Source organism: Panthera leo, chromosome E3 (genome assembly GCF_018350215.1).
Source record: "Panthera leo isolate Ple1 chromosome E3, P.leo_Ple1_pat1.1, whole genome shotgun sequence".
NCBI lineage: Eukaryota > Metazoa > Chordata > Mammalia > Carnivora > Felidae > Panthera > Panthera leo.
Genome location: NC_056694.1, coordinates 22889692 through 22911801, shown reverse-complemented (window position 1 = coordinate 22911801; position 22110 = coordinate 22889692). Strand labels below are relative to the sequence as shown.

At 50.6% G+C, this 22110-nt stretch overlaps 1 protein-coding gene and 1 long non-coding RNA gene across 3 annotated transcripts in view; one reads left to right on the top strand and one right to left on the bottom strand.

Moving 5' to 3' along the window:
* LOC122209446 overlaps positions 1-3147 on the bottom strand; it is a 32534-nt gene extending 29387 nt beyond the window's left edge. For both annotated transcript variants that reach the window (XR_006197605.1, XR_006197606.1), the window contains exon 1: positions 2965-3147. This is a non-coding gene — a long non-coding RNA (uncharacterized LOC122209446). The remainder of the gene's footprint in view (positions 1-2964) is intronic.
* The window catches only part of SCNN1B (sodium channel epithelial 1 subunit beta), a 61898-nt gene continuing 41432 nt past the window's right edge, over positions 1645-22110 (top strand). Inside the window, exon 1 of the mRNA XM_042921282.1 lies at positions 1645-1708. The gene's annotated coding sequence lies outside the window, so the exon portion shown is untranslated. The remainder of the gene's footprint in view (positions 1709-22110) is intronic.

Sequence of the window (22110 nt, the reverse complement as noted above, 5' to 3'; positions counted from 1 at the left end):
CTGCCCTCTTCCATGGCATGCATGTGCGTGTGTGCACACACGCCCGCTCTTGCTCTCTTAAAAAAACAAAAAAACAAAAAAACTTGGTTGACTAATTTTCTCCAGCAGGGCTCATCCTCTAGAAGGCTCAGCCTCTCCAGTAGACACAACAAAGGACTTCCAAAGATGCCTATGTCCTCATTCCCAGAACCTGCAAATCTGTTAAATTACATGGCACAGGGGAATTAAGATTGCAGATAGAATTAAGTTTGGCTATCAGCTGGCCTAGAAACGGAGAGATTATCCAGGATCATCTGGGGAGGCCCAATGCAATCAGGAGGGTCTCGATGAGTGGAAGAAGGATGCCAAAGGGAGAGAACTGGACAGATGGTACGGGAGAAAAACTTGGCCCCCTATTGCTGGCTCTTAAGGTAAAGGAAGGGGCCACAAGCCAAGGAAAGCAGGCAGTATTTACAAGCTAGAAAAGGCAAGGAAATAGTTCTCCCCTAGAGCCTCTAGAAGAAATACAGTCCTCCCTCTTCTTGATTTTAGGGGTGTTGGATCTCTGACCTCCAGAACTGTAAGACAATCATTTTGTGTGTATTAAGCAAATTCATTTGTAGTCATTTGTTACAGGACAAGAGAAAAGGAATCCGGTCTCTCAATGGTGGATGGAGAAGGCTGACTTTTGGGGTTCACTATGCATGTGCAATGAGAAACAACGTGTTAAGCATATTGGCAAGAAAGTGGCTAAAGTGATCATCTTTGGAAACATGACCTGATGAAGAGAAGAGAGGGAAAGAAGTGAAGACTGCAGGAAAGGGGAGAGCCTGGCAGTGAGCAAAAGCTGAAGTGCACGGGGCGGGTTGGGGCGGGGGGGGGGGGGGGGGGGGGGGGGGGGGGGGGTCAGTGGGAGGAAGCCCAGAGGCGCAAACCAGTAGGTAGGGTGTTTGAATTTCTAATGCAGAGGTGGGCCTTCAGGGAAAGACTGGGATCTAGGAGTGACCTTGGAGGGGGTGGCTGACGCAGAGAGAAGGAGGTCCCTGGGAAATTAGAGGTGAGCTAATTCCATCTCATAGGTCAGCTGAGGTTCATGGACATTGGGGGTGGGGGGCATTAGCTTCAAGAAGGAGCCTGTTCCTTGCAAAATTGCCTAAAATCCTCACCTTGCCCAGAGGGTAATCTGCCAGGGGTGGGGCGTGGTGTGGAAGTAACAGGGGTGCACACGTGTGTTGTGTTTGGTACACCGAGAGGTAGGACGGAGTGGTTAGGGAGTACGTGGCCTATGATGTGCAGGGGGGACTGGCGGGGACAGTGACTCGTCTGAGAAACACGCGAGTAAGGGGGTCTATGTGCACCTATTGGGGCGTGTGTGGGTGTGGTGGGGGTCCGGACGTGCGGGGTGTGTGTGTGGGGGAGTAGTATGCGCAGTGCGTGCGAGTGGGCGGCAGGGGTGCGGGGTGCTCGGGGTACGTGGGGGTGGCCCGTGGGCACGAGTGGGTGTGCGGGGCCGAAGCTGGTCGGCCGGGAGGAGAGCGGCCGGGGCCGGGAGCGTGCGCGCGTCGGCCCGCGGTCTGCGCCGCCAAGCTCCGCCCGTGAGCGCTACCGGGCTTCCCGCCCCCTCGGCCTGCTCCCTCCCCATCCCCGTCGCCGCGCGCGCTCCCAGCCCCAGCGCCGCAGACGCCCGGCCGCCGCCTCTGTCGCCGCCCGGAGCCGCTGCGAGGAGCAGGTATGACAGCGACCCCGGGAGAACGCAGGGTCCGCCCTGCCGCGGCGCCTTCCCCCCGCGCGCTCCGTGGGTCCCGCCTCAGTTTCCCTCGCGGGGGCGTCTGGGCGCTAGCGGCGGCGCCGCTGGGACCCAGCGTCGGGGCGCAGGGGGAGGTCTGCGGGGTGACAAAAGCTCCCAGAGTGGGAAGAGGGGGAACCCAGCGAGCCCCAAGAGCGTCGGGGCGGCGGAGAGGGCCGTGGCGTCCTGGGCGCGGAGGGGCGGGGTGAGCTGTCGCCCCAGAGGGTGACACCCGCGAAACCCGAGAGCGCCGGCTCCGCACTGGGCGTCGCGAAGCGGAACAGCCCGACTTCAGCCACGCAGCATCCTGGGGCGGTGGGGCTCCGTGGTGTTACCATTTCACAGACGGGGAAACTGAGGGCAGAGGGTGGTGAAGCTTGCCTGCGTCCCGGTGACAGTCACAGAGCCCAGAAGTCTGACCCCAGAGCGTGCGTCCTGGCCTCCCCTGTCAGCCGCCCCTGGGGGGCCCGGGGGGACCCCGTGTTGTCTGCGTGGCCTCCTGCTGGGGAGGAGGCCTGTTCCCAGCTCCTAGCTGCCTCTCCCCAGAGGGGGTCTGTCCTGGGAGCTTGTCTTGGCTTCGTGAAGGCTTGGCTTCGGTGTGCCCCGGGGAAGCAGGGACCAGGGAACTGAGGGTGTGTGGCAGCACGGAGCAGGCCCTTCCCACCGCAGCGTGGACGGAGAAACTGAGGCACGGACAAGTTTAGGCAGGAAGCAGAGTTTCTTCCCAAGAGAGGTACGACAGGTCCCTCACCCCATGCCCACCAGGGACCTGGATCAGGACAGCCAAGGCTCCTTCCTCCCTAGCAGCAGAGCCCTCCCACAGTCCATGGGGGACGTGTGGAAATGCCCCCCTGAGGTCTCAGCATCTCTGTGCCCCCCACCCGGCATCTGCCAGTGACCCGACCTACCTGAACTGAACTGTGTGATGCCAGAAGCAACACAGGGATCCTTCATCCATTCCTCTTAGTCTATAACCTTCCAATCCCTGCCCTCCCTGCTCCCTGAAAGATACCACTTGCACAACATAGGGTGTTCCTTCCAGATCTACACTTAAAACGCATAGTGACGTTGTGGGCAGATGTTTAACAGAAATGGTATAATCCGTCCATATTCTGCAACTTGGCCCCCCTCTCCACCATCCCCAGCCCGCCAGTTATCATTTCTTTGAGAGTTATCCATGTTGCGCATATAAATCTCACCTGGTCATAAAAATTCCCGGGGCTGTTTTCTACTTCAGCTTTTTCCGTAAATCGACATCTCTGGGTTAAGAAAGATTTTCGTTCTTTGTCGTACACTAACGTCACAGGATCTGAATTTGTGGTACAACGTGCTCGCCTCTCCGTTTCTCACGTGCTTGTATTTACACATGCGCACAAGGCGTCCACACGTGTACATGCGCACAAGACGTCTGCCCATGCACATGCGCACAGAACGTGTACGATTTGCATACATGCTACCGTGCAGGTCGCCGCATGTACACGTGCGCAGGTTCACACGTGTGTGCACCCCACACACACGCACATGCACAGGTGCACATATGCACACTTCTGTCCTGTCTTTAGGCAAACACGAACACGACACCCTCTCTCGCTGCGATCTCCGCTGAGCCCAAAAGCCTGGGATCGAGCCAGGCCACAAGCTCTGCCTGTGCAGGCACCAGTGGGCAGAGTTCCCAAAAGGGTCGGCATCCAGGGATTCTCTCCAGATGCCCCCAATGCCGCCCCCAACTTCCAGTAGGAGACGGGTAGTTAGGAAAGATGGCTAGCAGATGGGAGTATCCAAGGTCCTGTTTGTGTCACACAAACTTTCCTTCCGGGTCTGGTCTGTGCGATGAGAATGCGCTTGTGTTGGAATGTGTGCCAAGACCATCCATAGTTTGGTGGAATGCCTGTGAACAGCCATCTGGGGAGAAGCTGGAATGCGGTGGTGCTTGCATTACCATCCTAGGTCCACCGCTTCCTGGCTGGGACAAGTCCCTTCCCCTGTGTGAGCCATAGCTTTCTCATCTGTACCATGGGGGTGAGGTTAATGGCAACCTCCCAAAACTATGGAGTGCATTCGTGGGGTGATGAAACAAAATACTCAGAGCCTTGTCAGCCCTAAGTAGGAAGTCTTGTCTGGGACAGGGAGAGACCCGGAGATGGCCCCTGGGTGGAGGTGACACCCAGAGTCACCATTGGGTCCATCATTTCTTGTCCACACCCCAAATCCAGACTGGAGAATCCTGAGTGCTGAGTGGGCTGGAGGATGAGATTCCTGGCTACTGAGCGCCAAGCTCAGCTCAGAGGAGTCCAGAAGCCTCTGCAACAGGTGAACTGCACACCTGTTGAGCTAAGGTGCAGAAATGAAGTGAGCCAAGGTCCCCACCTTGGAGATACAAGAGACAGAAGTTGCAAAGGAGGCCCATGGGCAGCTTTTGTGAGGCCCACCCTCCTTCTTGTATTTTAGATGACTCTCAAATGTTAAAAAGTGGGAGATGTCACATAAAAATCTCTATCTCTGGATCCTCTTGAGAAATCAGAGAAACAGACAACTCTGGGCCCAACATTTGGCTGCCCCCTTAGATGAGATGGGCACCGTCCAAGGTGCCACAGTCCCCACCTGGCCTCCTTCATAATGACCACATAACACAAAACTTAGTAACATAAACTCACAGCCAGCTTTTACATCCCATCTCTGCCACAAATTAATTGTGTGATAATAAGTAGCACTTGCCTCAAAAGGTTATTTTAGGTTTTGAATGAGTCAAGAATGTAAGCCTCTTAAAACAGTGTCTGGGGCATGGTGCATACTATCTAAGTGTTGATGATGCTGATGCTGATAATGGTGACATTAGCCACCTGGTCCCTGGGAGAGCATCATTTGTACTCCAAATTGTGCTTGATATAAACGCTGTGGAAACACAAGTGAAGGAGGAAGAAAGGAAGGAAAGTAATGCGTTGAATTCCTTTTTCAAACCAGATGCTACCATCCTAGATTTTTTTTCTTTCCAAAAACTGGAAGAGGACAACATTTTGGGGACAGATACAAAGAGGAGGGGATTCTAAGGTGGGTTTTGAAGGATAAATAGGAGTTTCTCTGGAGCAGTGGAGTGAGAAAAGCACTGCCATACAGAGGAGACAGAAAAGGACCTTGAGGGGCGCCTGGGTGGCTCAGTTGGTTAAGTGTCTGACTCTTAATTTCGGTTCAGGTTGTGATCTCACAGTCCTGGAATCGAACCCCATGTTGGGCTCCTCACTGGGCCTGTAGCCTGTTTGGGATTCTCTCCTTCCCTCTCCCTCTACTCCTCTCCCACTTGTGTGCACGTGAGGGCACGCTCTATAAATAAATAAGTAAGTAATAAGAAAAGGACCTTGAGATCATGATGGGGCTTATGACAGGAAGGAGGATGAACATTTTTTGCATACCTACTACATGCAGGTGCTCTTATAATTGCCTCATAGTGCCCTTGGGAATCACATCTGTGATCCCCATTTACTGATGAGTCAGAGGTTCAGGGAGGGTAAGCACTTGCCCATGAGCTTGCACAGTGGGTCAGTGGCAGAGCTGGGGTCCGACCCCAGATCTGTTTGATTCTAAAGCCCTGTGCACCCTCTCTGAGCCTTGTTTCTCATCATAAAGCAGAGGTAATACTAGTAAAACCTACTGCAATGTTGGTTGTGAAGATAAGAAAATGCACACACCTCAGCATGGGACCTGGCATGGAGCAGTTGCTGCTGTGATTTCCATTGGAACAAAGCCTGTGTGTCTCCAGCCCTCTCTGCACCTCACTCATACCAGATGGGGGAGCCCAGGGAACGAAGGGCCAGCAGGTCTCAAAGTGTGGTCCGTGGACCAGGAGCATTGGCATTGGACTCAGCTGGGAGCTGGTTGGAAGTGCAGATTCTCAGACCCACCCTAGACCTACTGAATCAGAGACTGAGGGTAGGGCCCAGCAACCTGTATTTTAATAAACCCTGCAGAGGTGGTTCCATGTGCTGAAAGATTTCAGGGTCACTGGCCTAAAGAAAAACTTCAAATGAGACCCCTCCAGCCACCTGCACCCACCTCCCGCTAGACGATGAGAATGTTCTCCTCAGCAAAGGCCAAAGATGGAGGGTATGTCCTAAGACAAAGGCAAGTTTCCCTCCATGCTGGACATTGCTGAAGGGCTTAGTGGAGTTCGCGGATTTTGGGTTTTGTTTTTTTGTTTGTTTTTTTGTTTTTTTTTTTGAGAGAAAGAGTGCACATAGATGGGGAGGGGCAGAGAGAGAGAGGATGAGAGAGAATCCCAGCAGGCTCTGTGCTGTCAACATCGAGCCCAACTCAGGGCTAGGTCTCATGAATTGTGAGATATGACCTGAGCCGAAATCAAGAGTCAGACGCTTAACCGACTGAGTCACCCAGGCGCCCCTCCTGGGCTTTTTATTCTTTAGAACTTGCTCTCCTTTCTAGTCTTGCAACCTCTGCCTACCTTGAGGGTCTGGAGCAAGATTTGAATTTCAGAGATGCTGAAAGTGAGGGATGCCCCAGGCAGCTGAGGACCCACCCCCTCCCCATAAAAAGCCTGTTATTAGAGACCCTTCTGTGCCTGGGGGCTCTTGTGGGCTGTCCCTTTCCCCGGAGCTCCCATGAGAACATGTGTCCAGGCACAAGTCCTGAATGATGGAGAATGATCCCAAGACTCTGCACAAAAAAGCATTAAGGAGGTTCCAGGTCATGTGACAAGGAAGGAAGTCCAGGCTGGGGACAGGAGCGTACTGCAGAGAACCTCCAGTTGAGAAGTAGGCACCCTCTACACATCCTCTTGGAAGCCCTGAGCTTGGGGTGCCTGGGTGGCTCAGTTGGCTGGGCATCCAACTCTTGGTCTCAGCTCAGGTCACGGTCTTGTGGTTTGTGGGATCGAGCCCCGTGTTGGGGGCTGACAACGTGGAGCCTGCTTGGGATTCTCTCTTCCTCTTTCTCTACCCCTCCCCTGCTCACACACTGTCTCTCAAAATAAATAAATAAACTTAAAAAAAAGAAAAAGAGTGGGAGGCAGTACAGCCTAATGGGTGGAAACATGGCCTTGCCTTAAAGATCAAAGTTTCTAGGCCTGCCTTCATAAAATTTACTATTTCCTGCATGACCAAAACCAAAAGTACCCATAAGCCCGGGCATGTCAAACTAGTAAAAATATTTGTCACTTCTATGACAAAGAGTTAACTACATGGATAAAGAGCGCTCACAAATCAAAGACCAAGCACCCCGTCCAAAAAAGAAAAAAAAAAAAAAAAGAAGAAAGCACCCCATCCAAAAAAGAAAAAAAAAAAAGAAGAAAGTAAAGGATGTGATTTGGCTAAATAGAAGTACATAAAAAGAAGCATAAATTCAAACAGACAAAATGTGCTCAACCATTCTTCAAAAAAGAATTGCACGGCCAAACCACACCAATTCTGTTTCCCACCTGCCAGATGGCTGGGTAACACTCAGTGCTGGACATGGGGTGGGGGAAACCAGTACTCTCAAACCCTGCGGGCAGGAGCACAGGTACCCCTCAGTGGGGGGGTAGTTAGGAAAACTGTCGATATTCAAGAGGCCCATACCCATGGCTCTGCAATTTCACCTGCAGGGATTTACCCAGTGGATATCTTTGCATTGGACACAACAAAGATAGTCATCGTTGTGTGTCAGAGCAAACAATTGCAAAGTAAACACCCGTCAGAAAGGAGCCAAGTACTGTTACTTGTGGGAAGGGCCACACAGGAGAATATGATGCAGTCACTAAAAAGAAAGCAGTAGCTCTTTATGAATGGATGTGGAACCATCTCCCAGATGCATTGTTAAAAGAAAATTACAGGGTATAGAACAGTGTGTAGTATTCTACCATCTGTGTGCATAGAGTCCCTTTATAAAAGGATGAGGGGCGCCTGGGTGGCTTAGTTGGTTAAGCGCCTGACTTAGCCTCAGGTCATGATCTTACGGTCCCTGATCCCGCGTCGGTGCTCTGCGCTGACACCTCAGAGCCTGGAGCCTGGTTCGGATTCTGTGTCTCCCTCTCTCTCTGCCCCTCCCCTGCTCACGCTCTCTCTCTCTCTCTCTCTCTCTCTCTCTCTCTCAAAAATAAATAAACATTTAAAAATTTTTAAAGGATGAGATAAGCGCTTGCTCTGCATCTTTGGGACTATCATAGGAAGTCAGAACTAGGAGAATGGGGAGGCTACAGTCAGCTACTGGACCACATATGAAGACCAGCAGGTTCAGATGGGGATGGTGTCTAGGGAGCTTATAAAAGCATCATCTGTATTTTAATTTCACTTTGTATTTGCGAAGTTAAAAAAGTATGTGTTTCCATAATTTAAATTATAAAATATAAAGTCAGAAGAAATCTTAGCTGGTGGGAATATACAAAAGATGCAGTGACTCCTAGCCTGGGCCTGCTAACCCACAGGGATCAGAATCCTGGCTCTGTACTTACCTGCTGTGTGACCTCAGGCAAGTTACTTAACCTCTCTGTGCTTCAGTTTTCTCATCTGTCAACTGGAGATGATAATAACTCTCACCTCAGTAGTGATGTTATGAAGATTAAATGTGTCAAGTGCTTAGAACAGCACCTGGCACACAGTAAATCCTAAATAAACGTTTGTTAAATAAGTAAATTAACTTGAAACAAGCCTGGAAATCTTAGCATTTTTGTTTTTAAGTGAGGAATTTGTTTTTTACACTAAGGAAATGGGGTCCTAGCCAAGATACAGTTATGGGGCTGAGCTGAACCCAGAGCAAACCTGGGGGTTTTGCTGGGAGGTGGGGAATGCCCAGCAAATGAGGGGCGAGGCCGTAAGAGACTGAGGCTCAGAGAGGTTCAGGAATTTGCAGAAGTTCAGGCCACACAGTGATAACAACAGAACTTGAATCCAGTCCCAACTTTCTCCTCCTCCACAGTGCCTCCCTGACAGGGAATGTCTTGAGGATTGTGGGGGCTGGGGAGTCTGGGGCCACTGGTGTCCCTTTCCTTGCAGACCTCTGGGACGAAGCAAGCCTTGCTTCCTCCTGATATGCCGTGGAGCTCGTCCCTGAGCCAAGGTCTGGAAGGAAGGCTAAGATCTGGGAAGTCTGAAACACCCTCCTTCAGGAGCTGCTCCGATCTGTCTCCAGGGCTCCAGGGAAGACCTCAAGCAGGGGCTGCGTGGCCTCCCTAAACAAGCTCCCCCGCCCTCTGCAGGCTGATTCCTGAAATTCCACTGTGGCTCTCTCACTCATGGCTGTGTGTGGACTTTGTTGATTTTCCTGGTTGAGAGGCACCACCTCCCACCCCAGGAAGGATCACCTTTGATCGTCCTCTGTGGCTTGTGCTGCAATGAGGAGTTGGATGGGGGCTGGATGTTGAGTCTGGTTGGTGAGAGAGACTAGGAAGAACCTTCGGGGTCTGTGCCTGTGGACGTGAAGGCCACCTTTGAAGGTCTTAGGGATGGAGGAGGGGTTGTGAACTGTTTAGAGGTGTGCTGGGCACGTGGGAGGTGCTCCCTAGTGAAAGGAGGGGCCATGTGCTGGTCCAGGGGAGTCCTGGTTTCCCACAGGCTGCTTGGGGAGACGATTCCCTGTCCTCAAAGCATTCTCACCAAGATTTACCCAGAGTCCTGGAGAGGCAGTTTGTGTAACCATTGAGTTTGGGAGTCAGACTGGCTGGCATTACAGCTCAGCTCTGTGTGACCTTGGGCTTGATACTTAGCCTCTGAGCCCCAGTGCTGGCGTGTGGACTGGGGACCACAGCACCTCCCGCCCCGCCCCAGGGGCTCTCAGCTAGCTAAGTGCACAGCACCTTAGCTTAGAGCCACAGGCCCCTCAGTCACTGGCCCCACCCTTCTCACTGCTCCAATTGACTCCAGAAATGCTGCACCATTCTTGCTGGGCTTTGAGAAGGAAGGTGGGTGGGGCCGTGGGAGGAGAGGCCCCCCGAGCCTCTGAAAGGCCAGGAACACCTTCACCTGTAGAACTCAGTGAAAGTTGAAACATCAGAATCTGGGCCTGACTCTGTGTGTCCAGGGAGGAGTGATGTTCAAGTGGAGAACAGACGACGGGGTGGTTACAACTTGCAGGCTTGTAGGAACGGGAGCCAGTCTGACCCCTCTGACACTAGGTGACACGGGTGGTGACCCAGTCACAGGATGATGGCCCCAGTGAGTGGGTCTCCGTGCAACACACATGCAGAAGGCAGAGCCTGGAGAAGGGTGGCGGTCAGGGGGCAAGGGGAACGAGAACATTTCCTAGCATGTAGGGAGTGCTTCCTGAAATGCTACAACATGAGTTTGCAGGGATTTAAACTTCTAGAGGGTTAGGTCGTGTCTGTTTTGTTCTCTGCTTTGCCACTGCAGCCACGGGCCAGGCACTGGAGATACAGTGGTGAGCAAGCCATGTCTCCCAGCCCCCAGGAGACTCCTCGGCCCCCCTACCCTGAGACCCCCTCACCAGCCTCATTTCTGACTCCTGAATTCCCACTGGGACCCACCCTTGGCTGGATGGGTGGGGCGGAGTTCTCATTGCATCTTACAATCTAGTTGGCTAAAAACCCCAGCCTGTGACCCCTCTCCACGGTCAGACGGCTCCCCAAAGCTTGTCACTCACTCGAGGTGTGACCGCTCCATCTGGGAACCATCTTGTTTTGCTTGCCTCACTCACAGAGATGAACTGACTTCGGTTTCTCTTTCCCATGTGATTCAGTTCGTCAAGTAAACGCTGCTGAGGTCCATGTGGCTTTCTCCCCTACAGTGATAATAATAAAAATAGGCAGTGTCTTTCAAGCATGTCCTACATGCTGGGCTCATGCATCATAAAAGAAGGGTACAAATATCCTCCCCATTTGACCCCTGGAGAAACCAAGCTCTCTCAGTGCATGATCTCATTGTATCTTTCCAACAATTCAGCAAAACGCGGTGTAATTATCTAGATTTTGCTGATAAGAAAAAAAAAAAAACAGGCTCAGAGAGGTTAAGTAACTTGCCCAAGGTCACACAGCACTAGTAAATAAATGCTGGGGCTGGGATTCAAACCCAAGCAAGCAATCTGACCACAGAGCCCACTTTGCTCTCCCTATCCTGCCTGTCCTCGGCTTCCAGGTGTTATTTGAGAAGTGGGTGCGGAAGAGGAGTGGAAATTTTTACTCCGTGACAGAGTTCTCGAAACCCTTGGCTTACCCACAGTGTAAGGTTTCAGCTGTTTGCCTCCCAGGAACTACCCTGGGTCACTGTGTGGGTTGATTCGAATCTCCCCCAACAGAGAGGGGCAGCCCACAGCCCAGCTTGCGTGTGGCTGTGACTCTTGGGGCAACCGCCCCTCACCTTCCTGGGCACCAGATTCTTAGCCTCTAAATTTCCCTGGAGGCCTGGCTTCTTCCTGCCAGATGGCCATCCAGGGACCCAGGAAGCACACAGAGGCTGGGCCTGCCTCCCAATGACTCGGTTCCAGAGGTTGGGCCCAAGGCCCAGTACCCCAAGCTGGATTTCAGAGGGTGGCAGGAAATGGAGACTTAGTTGGAAAAAGGAGGGGCCAAGGGAAAAGAATGTTACCCCCTTTATCCCTTCCTTGTCTTTGATTCTTGCCTTTCACCTAGTGTTGGAGGAGGAAGGTGTTCACTCAATAAACTCGAATGCAGTGGAACCCACTTTGGAGGTCCAGGGCACGGGAAGCCCAGTTGACCCAGCACTTACAGAATGCTGACGTAGGACAGGCGCAGTGAGATACATTTGGCCTGAGTTAGTTCCTTGAATCTGCACAGTAACCCTATCCAGTAGGTATATATATCATCACATTCACGCCTGTCATCATTGTCACTATCCCCATCATCATCACCTTCATCCCCATCATCACCAGCAGCAATGAATGTTATGGTCACCCACATGGCTTCCCAGACCCAAGGCCCAATATGCACATAGGGCATCAGACCCAGAAGACGCACCACATCCATCCCCTAGAAAGACTGTTAAGAGTTTGCACTCTTGGGCGCCTGTGTGGCTCAGTCGGTTAAGCGTCAGACTTCGGCTCCGGTCACGATCTCACAGTTTGTGAGTTTGAGCCCCGCGTTGGGCTCTGTACTGACAGCTCAGAGCCTGGAGCCTGCTTCGGATTCTGTGTCTCCTCTCTCTGCCCCTCCCCCACTTGTGCTCTGTCTCTCAAAAATAAATAAATGTAAAAAAAAAAATTAAAAAAAAAAAAGAGTTTGCACTCTAGAGTCTGAAAGACCCAAATTTGATTCCTAGTTCTGACACTTTCCAGTTATGTGACTTGGTGCATGAGATCTAAACTCTCTGAACCTCAGAGTCCTTGTCTGTACAACGGGGATGATCTCGATCGGTTCCTGCCTCACAGGGTTGTGATGAGGGTCACGAGAGCTGGTGCAGGTAACCCTTGGCACAGGTCCTGGCTCAAATCATAAAAGCAAAGCAAACACAGGGAAACACTGGTAAGGGGAGGGCCTGAGTGATTGGTTGGGAGTTCCCAGCAGCCCTGGACGTTGAGGGCCAGGTGCTGCCCAGCGTGAGAACGGGCACTGGAGGGCCAGCTCAGGGCAACTTGAGGCAGGACTGGAGGAGGATGGGGAAGGTCGCAAGAGGAGCCAGCCTGCTTCTGACTCCAAGGCTTCCCCAAAGCTGCCAGCCTCACCCCCACCATCCATCGTGGCATATCCTACTGGGCCTTTCTCCCTTTTTGATGATCTATTTCCAAATAACAGTCATAGTGAGCATCCAAGGTCAATCCTATGCCAAGCAATCATGAGCACTTCACCTCCAGCCTCCGAGGCTGCTATGAACCGCTATGTGGGTTGTGTGCTGCACAACTCCAGGGCTGTCCTTCACATAGACTGCATTGTGAATGATGCCACCTAGAGTTGTGCAGTATATACCTGCACAGCTGTATGAGGCAGCTCTGTGAGCCTCCTTGTTCCTGGAGAGAGTGCAGAATCTATCTTGGGTGCCCCAGGTCTGGCTGCAATTCAAGGCAGAGAAGATTGAATGGTGTCTAGATGCCAGTTGAGATACAGAGAGACCAGCTTTGCTGCCTGAGGCTTGTCCTTGAGAAGGCTGTGTCTGGCATTGTGTGATTGTCTGACTGGTGATGGCGATGGATTATTGATTGTCCTTAACGTAGATCATCGAGAGGTGATAAAACAAAGTGGTTATGAAAACAGGCTCTGGAGTCAGACAGGGGTTCAGTTGTGCTCTACTACTCTCACTGTGTGACTTTGGGCAAATCATCTGACTTCTCTGTGCCTCAGTCTCCCCATCCAAAAAAACGGTTATATAATAACATAGGTGAATATGTGAGAAGGACACAAGATGGTGCTGGTAAAGCCCTAAGCACAGCGCCTGCCGTGTAGTTAAATGGTCACTACATATTAAAGCTTAATGACGTCGCCAGCGCGGGGGGAGGTGAGGTTCAGAGTCGCCCATTGGAAGGCAGCTCCCTGAAATCCTGCCAGGGTGTTGAAGGATTGGGGGCCCAATCTGAAGTCTGTGGCCCAGAGCCAGATCAAGCCAATACTTGACCGGGCCTTGTCAACACAACCTTTTCATAATCAAGTGCTACTAAGGTTGCAGAGATTGTGTAGGGGAGATTGTGTGGGCAAATACCGGGAAGGAGAAGGCCTGCAGTCCCGGCTTCCATGCCCTCAATTCATTCCTCCGGCTCAGGGGTCAGCCAACTCTGGCCCCAAGGCCAAGCTCACCCCACCACCTGTTGATTCTCAGCCTGTGAACTAAGAATGGTTTTTTTCCGTGGCTGAAAAAAAATCAAGAGAAAAATAATATTCCATTAACATGCAAATTAAATGAAATTGAAAATGGGGAGTTCATAAAGTATTGTCAAAAAACACTTCCTGTTAACTATGGCTGCTTTTGCACTCGCTACTGTGGCAGATTGGGTAACTGTGACAGACTATGTGACCCGCACAGCTTAAGCTAGTGCTGTCTGGCCCTTTACTGAAAACGTTTGCAGACTCCTGCTGTAGCCTGGTGGTTACCAGACTCTGCTGCATGTTGGAATTACCTGAGGAGCTTTTGAAAAGCACTCAGGTCATGCCCCAGACCAGGTAGATGGGGCTCTCTGGCGGTGGGAGTCAGGCATCCGTGTTTTTCAAAGATCTACAGGTGATTCTGTGATGCAGCCAAGTTTGAGAACCTGTATCCCAGCCCTTCTGGAGTCCCATGCCTCTTGCCATGCCTGGGAGGGCTGTCCCAAGCTCAGAAAGCTTGCCAAGAGCATAAGACACTTTTCCGGCCCTGAGGTCTATGAGCACGTTTGCAAGCTGGCACCCCACGGGTCTTATTTTGTGTGACCCACGCAGTAGTTTTTAAATTAGGGAATTTCACTTTGGCTTCTGGGTTTCCAGATTCTCTTTGGAAAATTGGAAGTTCTGGTCCTCCCGAGCGTATGTTTCCCAGTGGCGATAATCAGCTGGATATGCTTTGGCTTCATTTTTTTGTGCATCCCCTGCTTGGCTCCTGAAAGCATTTGAGTATGAGACTCCTTGACTTTTTTGTTTTTAATTTTTCTTAATGTTTCTTTATTTTTGAGAGAGAGAGCATGAGCAGAGGAAGGGCAGAGAGAGAGAGGAAGACAGAATCCAAAGTAGGCTCCAGGCTCTGAGCTGTCAGCACAGAGCTAGATGTGGGGCTCGAACTCACGAACTGTGAGATCATGACCCGAGCTGAAGTTAGACGCTTAACCGACTGGGCCACCCAAGCACCCCTGAGACTCCTTGACTTAACGGTAGGGAACTCTAGGCCAGTGCACCTCAAATTTCAACATGCGCACATGTGCCCTCGGGTCTTGGCAAGTAGGGCAAGTGGGGCCGGAATGTTGTGTCTCGACATGCAAGAGGATGGTGATCTGCTTGGTCCCGGTGCTGTACTTTTTGAGTAGTAGGCTGAAAGCCTCATTGTCAAACATTAGCATGGCACAGAGTCTCCTGTAGGCTGGGGTGGGGGGGGGGGGGGGGGGTGGTGGGAACGGCTGTTCAAACCCAGAGTTTCTGATTCAGGAGATCTGAGGATTTACTAACTAGTTCCCAGGCGATGCTGCCACTGTTCTGGGACCAGACTTTAGGAGACATCGTTCTTGGCTATGCACTGTGGGCTTGACCCATTGGCTCTCACCTGGGGTGAGGGTGCTCTGAGGTTCCTCAGATGGCCCCATGTTTGTTCTTTCTGAGGTCAGACTCCTTGACACTCAGCTGTTGCCCAGGGAATGAGGTCTTTGCTGACTTTTTTGGTCAATTGTCTCTTTGAGAAGACCCAAGCAGCTTCCTCAAGTTCAAACTCACGATTTAAACACATAGTGGGGGCCCAGAGGGGCACCTGGGTGGCTCAGTCAGTTAAGCGTCCGACTCATGATTTCGGCTCAGGTCAGGATCTCACGGTTCATGGGTTCGAGCCCCACGTTGGACTCTGTACTGACAGTGTGAAGCCTGCTTGAGATTCTCTCTTTGCCTCTCTCCTGCTCGCTCTCTCTCTCTCTCTCTCTCTCTCAAAAATAAATAATCTAAAAAAAAACTTAAAGCCCTAGCAGGACCCTGGAGATGGGAGAACTTTCTGTCCGTGTGTTGTAAACCTCTTCCCCATTCCAAGGAGTTCTGATCTGTGCATCTTACAATAAAGGCCACCCTCAGGGAGGTCTCCCATTAGATACCGCAGGGGGGCCCTGCTCAAACAGACTCAAACCCCAGATATGGGGTATTAGGTGGGCCCAGGCCTGTCACCACAGGCTGTGGCTGTTACAGCTTTGGGGACATGGGCAGGGCCCTCTCTCTGGTCAGGCTGGGCCCAGCGCCATCAGCCACAACTGCCTTGAACAAGAATGACCACCCAGTCCAGGGCCAGTTCCCTGAAGTCCTTGAACTTGAGAGGGCCGGCAGCCAGATCTGGATGGGTGAGCTTAAGAAGATCAGAGATTATGAATTATTTAACTTGCTTCCTGGACCCTTGAGAGCAGGGATTCACTGACTCACAAGAGCTCTTTGCCCCCAGAAGCCGGAAACCCCTGCCCACTGTCAGCCCCAGGCGGTGCCTTCCAGTCCCACTGGACAGGATCATACCCAGAGTGGCCCCTACAGTGGGCAGGTGCACTGGGGGGGCTTGCAGAGCCCTTGTGCAAACCCTAGCTCTCCACTCACTAGCTGGGTGACCTTGGGCAGTTGGCTGTGCAACGAACGGATGCAGGATGGACTCGAGGATCAAATGAGATGACGTGCATAAAAAGTGTCATGACTGTCCTGGCACACGTTAGGTGCTCAACACACAGTGGCTGCTATTATCAGCATAATAGTCGATGTTAGTTATGATTAGTTATGTAAACTGCTCAGCCGCCTTCTCCCTCCCACTTTCCTGCAGTCTGCCAGACAGAATGGCTTGCTTGTGCTCAGAGAAAGCACCTATTTGGCAGCAACTGTATTCATTTTTGTATTCAACTCGTATTTAAGTGCCTGCTGTGTGCCAGCTATGGTTCTAGGTCAGCGCTGACCAGTATAAATAATACAGGCCACAAATCTGAGCCACATAAGCAACTTAAAATTTTCTGACAGCTGTTTTTTTTTTTTAAAAAAAAGACACAGTTGAAATTAATTTAAAAAAATTTTTTTAATGTTTATTTATTTTTGAGACAGAGAGAGACAGAGCATGAACGGGGGAGGGGCAGAGAGAGAGGGAGACACTGAATCGGAAGCAGGCTCCAGGCTCCGAGCCATCAGCCCAGAGCCCGACGTGGGGCTCGAACTCGCGGACTGTGAGATCGTGACCTGAGCTGAAGTCGGACGCTTAACTGACTGAGCCACCCAGGTGCCCCGAAATTAATTTTAATAATATATTTTATCAAGCCCATATATCCAAAGTATTATCAACATCAACATTTCATCTGTATCAAGAATTGTTAATGAGATTTTTAAAATTTTTATTATTATTTTAATGTTTTATTTATTTTTGAGAGAGGGCAAGCAGGGGAGGGGTAGAGAGAGAGGGACAGAGGATCTGAAGCAGGCTCTGCACTGACAGCAGCGAGCCCAATGTGGGACTTGAACTCACAAACTGTGAGATCAGCCTGAGCCAAGGTCAGATGCTCAACTGACTGAGGCACTCGGGTGCCCCTAAAATTTTTGATTGCAGGGGGCACCTGGGTGGCTCAGTCAGTTGGGTATCTGACTCTTGGTATCTCCTCAGATCATGATCTCACAGTTTGTGGGATCAAGCCCTGTGTCCGGCTCTATGCTGACAGCACAGAGCCTGCTTGGGATTGTCTCTCTCCCCTCTCCCTCCCCCATTTGCACTCTCTCTCTCTCAAAATAAATAAATAAACATTAAAAAAATAAAAAAAATTTTAATTGTGGTAAAAACATAAAATATACTATCTTAACCATTATTTTTTCAGTTTTTATGTATTTATTTTGAGACAGAGAGAGCGTGAGTGGGGGAAAGGTAGAGAAGGGGAGAGAGAGAATCCCAAGCAGGCTCTGCAGTGCCAGCACAGAGCCCAGTGCGGGGCTCGAACTCACGAACCATGAAATCATGACCTGAGCTGAAGTCAAGAGTTGGATGTTTAACTAACTGAACCACCCAGGTGCCCCCCATCTTAACCAGTATCAAATGTATGTTACAGTGATGTGTTAAGTACATTCACATTGTGCAACCAATCTCAAGAACTCTCTTCATCTTGCAAAATATTCATATTTTATGTCTCTGTTTTTCGCATGATTTCTTTGAAATCCGAATTGTGTTTCACACGGAGAGATGTGTTTCAACATCTCAGTTGGACCAGTGGGGTTTTCCAGCACCCGCTAGCTGCCCTGTGTGGTCGTGGCTACTGTGCTGGATAGGGCAGCTGTGCTACTGGGGTGGAGCTGGAAATGAGAGAGGCCCAGGGTGCACCTGCAGGGAGTTTAAAACTCCGGTGGTTGGAGACAGACAGGAAGCACATGAATAGATTAGATCGTCTCCCAGGGTGTTAGGTTCTATGGAGAAAGTAATAGGGCCATGGGCTCGAGCACTCTGGGGGTTTGGGGGTCAGGTCACCTCTGAGAGGTGGCATTGGAGCTGAGGCTTCAAAGGAGAAGCTAGCCCCATGAAGGTAGATCTAGAGTAATGGTTTTCAACTCTGCCTGTGTATCAGACTCTGTGTGGAAATTAAAAAAAAAAATGTACAGATGCCAGACGCTGCCTCCACCTGCAGAGCCAGAGTCACTGTGTGTGAGGTCCCGGCACGCATGTCTTCTAAAGAGCTTGCCGAGTGACCGATGCACAGCCAGCTTTTCTGTTCCACTCAGCAGGAGCAGCAAGTGCAAAGGCCCTGAGGTTGGAAGACCCTAGCATATTGGAGGGGCAGAAGCGAGGACAGGAGAGAAGGGTAGGAGGTGAGCCTGGAGTGGGCAGGGCCAGGCTTACCGGTGCTTGAGGCCACACAGTAAGAAGTTTGGGTTTTATTCTAAGTGGGACAGGAAGCCATTGCTAGGCTGGTAGAAGGAATACTACAAGGTCTTTTCGCCAAAGTGCTTGACACTCAACTTGTTCTTTGCCTAATAAGAAAAAAAAAAAAAAGAGTTTAAGGTACCCTAGTTCCACCTATTGCCCTTAACCTGGAAAGAAGGGTTTCTAAAGCATCCCTTGGTTAGGGAAGAAAAGACTAAATTCACCCCTAAGTCTAAATCATTTCTGCTCAGGGGCAGTGGGGTGGATTTACTGACCCTCATCCCCAGTCCCAGGTTCAGGAGGGGGTCTGCCAGTACCCTTCTCACTCCTCACCCTACACACTGTCATGCCTACTGGTTACTTCTCTTTTCGCAGCGCTTATCGGTCTGCTGGAGCTGTTATGACAAAATACCACAGACAGTCTGGCTTAAAGAATAAAAAATTACTTTCTCCCGGTTTTGGAGGCTGGAAGTCCAAGATCAAGGTGGCGGCCGAGTTGGCTTCCCAGAAGCCTTGGCTTGCAGATGACCTGCTTCCCTCTGTGTCCTCATGTGGTCTTTCCTCTGGGAGCACAGAGCCCCGGTGTTTCTTGGGGTGTCCCAAAAAGGAGGCCGGTCAGATTGGCTTAGGGCCCACCCTACTGGCTTCATTTTAACTCGTCACCTCTCTAGAGACCATATCTCCACACTCAGCCCATAACATAACTCCACGTGGCAGGTAGACAGAGGGAGACCAAGAACTTCCTGCCTCATCCCTCCCATACAAGCAGTGATGCTATTTAGAATGTCTGGGTGAAAGCCGCCTTCCATTCGGAAAGGTCTCCTGCCATAAACAACCCTTGCAAGCCTACCTGAGGAGAGCGGCTGAAAGTCAACCCTGCCTCCCAGCCCTGAAGTCCAGACACATTTTTTGAGCACCTACTGTATGCAAAGTTCCAAGCTCATGGGGAAATCTGTCTAGGGACCTCCCCACCCAGTAGGATAGATTAGAGAGGGGTATGAATAGCCATGATAGGAGGGGGGTGGGACCAAATATAATAGGAGGGGCTGGTCCACAGAAAATATTATGGGGTTAAGGAGGAGGGAAGATGATTTCCATTCCTTGGGAATGGGACACTTCTTGGAAGAGGTGGCATGGGAGCTGGGCCTGGGGGAAAGGCAGTCCAGGGCAGAAGCAGCATGAATAGAACTATGCTGGTGGGAAGATCGGGAGTATCTGTGGCATTCAGTGAGTGGTCCTGCTGGACATGGGTCTGAGAAGCACAAGAGAGATCACTCACAGACACTCATCCCTCTTCACATGCCAGACACTTTGCAAAGGGCTTCTTCATATTTACAATTTAGCCTCCACACCAACCCAGTGACATAGGTGCTATTTCCCACTTGTTTTACAGATGGGAAAATCAGGGCACAGAGAGGATGAGTCAATTCTACACGGTCACACAGTGAGAACATGACAGAGCTGGGATTTGAACCCAGCTATCCCATTTTTGAAGGAAAGCAAGGAGAATAAAAAGATGTGTAGTTTGGGGGCACATTGTGAGGCATCATCAAAGCCAGCAGAGCGGAGGGTCTGGTCTTCAGTCTGCAGACACTGGGAGCCAAGGAAAGTTTCCCACAGGCATGTGACACAGGCAAGCTGAGCCTCCAGGAAGTGCAGTCCCCGGACGAACGGAATCATTCGTCTACCAAGCTGGGAAACTCCCCTTCTAGCACCTGTCCTTTCTAAAGCAGCCTTGCAGATAAGAATGTAACCTTAGCAGCCACCCCCATGTTTTCACCTTTCTTTCCCCTAAATAATAGCCAACATTTAGGCAACACCTTCCCCAAGTGCTTTACAAGCATTATCTCGTGATGGTCACTGAAAACAAAAGCCCAGGGAAGAAAGTGCTACTATTGGATGCATTTACAGATGAGGCAACAGAGGCTCAGAGGGGATAGGGTGGGTCCAAGACGTCATTCAAGTCCAAGGCGGGCGCGCTCCAAAGCTCACCATCTTGATAATAATAGAATAATTTGTGTGTCTCAATGGGAAACAGAGGAGAGCTGGGCCTTCCACGTGAGCCTCAAAATACCATCAGGTTGACCTTACTTTTCGGACTCTAGTTGGGAACACTGCATTTTATTCCCAGTGGAATAACCAACCTCCCTCCTCCCCCTCTGCTCCGGGCTGGGTGGGGACTGCCCACTCCAAGTTGCCTCCAGCCTTGGCGGGGAGAGAAGTAGGGAGCACTTGAAACTGACCACATTCTTCCCTGCCAGCTGTCAACACCCACCACCCACCCTGGGCAAGTGGCCACTTGCATGGCTGTGTAGGGGTGGGGCCGTGGGCTCGTGTCCTCACCATTGGCACCCCAAGTCATCTGCCCCTTAGAACGAGGTGACATGGATCCTGGCAGTGGGCCTGGTGAGCGAGGTGTTTTCTCATGTAATTGTGATCGTACAGGATAAAGCCTGGTATAGCCGAGGTAAGGAGAGCAAACACAGCATGAAGACTCTGTCAACAAGAGTTTGAAAGACAGGAGCCATCCAGGAAATGCAGTTCTGAGTCTGCCTCCTCCTCTAAAATCCATCTTTGGCTCACCCCTTTCCCAAGAGGAAAGGCAAGGTCCTCCTGCATAAATTGTGGAAGAAATTGTCAGGCTGCCCGAGACCCCAGGCAGATTTTCCTAGTTGATAGAGCAGCCCTCCCTTTGGGGGTTTATTCAATATTCTTGAATTAAAAAAAAACAAAACAAAACTATAGGGATGCCTGGGTGGCTCAATCGGTTAAGCATCCGACTTCAGCTCAGGTCATGATCTCACGGTTTGTGGGTTCGAGCCCTGCGTCGGGGTCTGTGCTGACAGCTCAGAGCCTGGAGTCTGCTTCAGATTCTGTGTCTCCTTCTCTCTCTGCCCCTCCCCGACTTGTGCTCTGTCTCTCTCTATCAAAAATAGGGGCGCCTGGGTGGCGCAGTCGGTTAAGCGTCCGACTTCAGCCAGGTCACGATCTCGCGGTCCGTGAGTTCGAGCCCAGCGTCAGGCTCTGGGCTGATGGCTCAGAGCCTGGAGCCTGTTTCCGATTCTGTGTCTCCCTCTCTCTGTGACCCTCCCCCGTTCATGCTCTGTCTCTCTCTGTCCCAAAAATAAATAAATAAAAAAAAAAAAAAAAAAAAAAACGTTGAAAAATAAGTGGAAAAAAATTTTTTTAACTGTAAAAGTAACAGAAATTTTTGGAAAGCAGTATGAATATTAGAATGTAAGCTGAAGTGTACATCCAACCTGACCTTCTCTACAAAGCTTACATTCTGCCAGATAGTAGATCCTTCATCCCAACCAATCCAGAATCCCTGCTACCCCTCTCCCAGAGTTCTGTCTACATTCTAGAAGCCTACATTTAAAAAAAAAAAAAAAAAAAGATCTTTCATAATTCCCGCTGCCCTAACCACCACTTTTCCTGACAATCCACTTTTCCACATGCACATGGTCCGGCTTACAATTTTTCACCTGTACAATGGTGCTACAGCGATACACATTCAGTAGAAACCACATTTGGAATTTTGAATTGGAATCTTTTCCCCAGGCTGGTGATACAATCCTCTCTCATGATGCTGCACAGGGGTTGTAGCCAGCCACAGCTTCTAGGCAACCACACAATCTCAAGAATAAACCACTGATATCATCCTATACCCATACGACCAGTCTGCTTTTCATGTTCAATACAATATTCAATCAGTTACATGAGCTATTCCCCCACTTAATTATAAAACAGGCTCTGTGTCAGATGATTTTGCTAAATTATGGGCTAATGTCAGTGTTCCAAGCAGCTTTAAGGCAGGCTAAGCAGAGCTGTGATGTTCAGTAGGTCAGGTGTATTACATACCTGTTTGATTTAGAATATTTTCAACTTGCCACAAGTTTATCAGGACATTACCCCCATCGTTAAGTCGAGAAAGCTCTGTAG